This window comes from Hipposideros armiger, unplaced genomic scaffold (assembly GCF_001890085.2).
Source record: "Hipposideros armiger isolate ML-2016 unplaced genomic scaffold, ASM189008v1 scaffold_1714, whole genome shotgun sequence".
In the NCBI taxonomy this organism is placed as follows: Eukaryota; Metazoa; Chordata; class Mammalia; order Chiroptera; family Hipposideridae; genus Hipposideros; species Hipposideros armiger.
Window position 1 is genome coordinate 87,853 of NW_017733064.1, and position 2,235 is coordinate 90,087.

General features: G+C 38.8%; 1 protein-coding gene across 5 annotated transcripts in view; it reads right to left on the reverse strand.

The window, feature by feature from the left end:
• ZNF568 (zinc finger protein 568) overlaps window positions 1-2,235 on the reverse strand; it is an 81,143-nt gene that overhangs the window by 44,562 nt on the left and 34,346 nt on the right. The gene's annotated exons all lie outside the window — the stretch shown is intronic.

Below are 2,235 nucleotides of genomic sequence, written 5' to 3' on the forward strand. Positions count from 1 at the left end.
TGGTGAGCTTGATCAGTGTTGAAGGGTCACATCAGCATCATCACTATTCTATTCCAGGAACAGCTGACATTAGACATCTCATTCAAGCTCCACCACAGTCAGGGAAGAAAGGAAAGTTATCTCCATTTTTCAGACGTGGAAACATGAGGATGGAAAGGTGAACTAACTTATCCAGGGCCCCCCAGCCATTAAGTGATAAAGCCAGGATTCAAACCCAGGTCTGAGCCCAAGGTGTGCTCACAACACTTGTGCCTCTATGAAGTACCTTTGAAGGGAAGGGGATTCAGTCACCCTTTTCCCATTTCTGTGTTTCCTCTGGAGGCCCTGACCAGCTATGGGTTGTAGTCTGGGCTCTGCCACCAACATGCTGTGTGACTTCAGGCAAATCATTTTCCCTCTCTCAATGTTCCGTTCTGGAAATAGGCCCTGTGCAGGCCATTCCAACGTCCCCTATTTTAGGGCTTCAACAGTTCTCTGTTAAGTACCTTCTTACCGCCTGTCTTACACAAAAGACTGGCAGCTGACTCGGGTGCAATAGGAACACAGTCAATGTTGATGAGTATATACAATAGTAAGAGCTACTCCTTCTTGAGTACCTGGGGTGTGTCAGTTCTGTGTTAAAGGTTACCTCACCCAATCCTTGTTACGAAACCCAAGAAGTGAGTGCTCTAGTTATTGTCATCTCACAGAAGAGTACGCCAGTGATGTAGGATATTTCTTGTGTCACAATCATAGTCTCGTGAAGCCGAAGAATGGAGACATGGACCAGAGCGGTAAAGTTTACAGCAGAGGATAGTTTTGTTAGAGCAGAAAGTAACAGCTCTCAAAGTGAGAGGGGGTCCTGACTGGGGTGCCCCACAAATCTCTCTAGGTAACATCTAGTTCAGCCTTCTACTATGTTTTTTCATTCCACAAAGGCTGAGCGTTAAAACTATATTTCCTAGACACACCTACATGTAGGGTTCTGGATGTGATTTAGATTTGCCATACAACATTTTAATACAGAAATAAATTAAGAGAGGAAAGAAAGTGGGCATTTTGTTTATGACATTACAATAGAAGTGGCAGGGCTCTGGGGCTCACAGCTATAGAGGCATTTTTCTGGTTCAACCAGAAGCAATTTCTTGATCATCATGAAAAAGGAACTCAATTAGCAGCCTATTTCTGTGGCATACTTTTGAAACTCCTTCCTAAAAGCTACCTATAGCCAATCTTTCAATACTCCCAAAGATACATTTAATACGTTCATAAGAATTCCTTCCTTCTTAAATTAGTAATTAGTAGGTTCTTATATCTATAACTGAACTTTGACCAATATACCACCACACCCCAATTCACACAGGAAGTGGCCATGTATCCACTGTCCAACCAGGAAGGGTAAGGCTTACTTCTTAAAGAAAATAAACCACAGAGGCTCTAGACTCTAGAGGAAAGGCATCATACCAAAAACCTAAGGATTATGTGAACACTTATATATTGAATAGTGAGATGTCCAATCCCTTTTTGTTGTTTAGCCTCTTGAATGCTGGCATGCACCTTCATGAAAGAGGTGGAAAAATTAAAAATAAAAGACTCGGACTGGCTATAGCTCAGCAGTTCCTTCTTTCCAAATATAAAAGACTCATAGAACTGGCATTTGGGGCTCCACAAAAAATCTCCTTGGTTCTAATTCAATCATTCCACAGTACATTTCCTACTCAAAAAGTATAAAAAATTTGTTAACTAAATTTTTTTATAATTTCCCTTTTATTCTTTCATGTATCAAAATGAGGTAAACTAATGACACTGATGGATTCCTTATTTAAACAAAGATTTTGAGTCTCACTAAAATTAAAAATACATAAAAACAAAGCAAACAAAAAAATTGGACAAGTGGTAACTCTAGGAATGACAAAAAGATATATAAGGAAATGTAATTAATACTCATTTCTTGGCTAATAGTAATGATATAACAACAATCAGAACAAAGTAAGCAGTGAAAAAACTGAGCTAGCCAAAAACTGTGATATATCTATATTCAGAGAAAAAGAAAAGAAGTGGCAGTGGTGGCGAAGAGTACTAAACCTCATCTTTCATTAATATCAGCTTGATAAAAATTGAAAAATTACCAAACAGCAGCTATTCAGGGCAGTCTACCTTCCACACTGTCCCTGAAACACTGATTATTCCTTTTCCCTACAGGTAAGCATTTTTATTAATTTTGGATTATTCTTATATTCTTTAAAAATATATGCG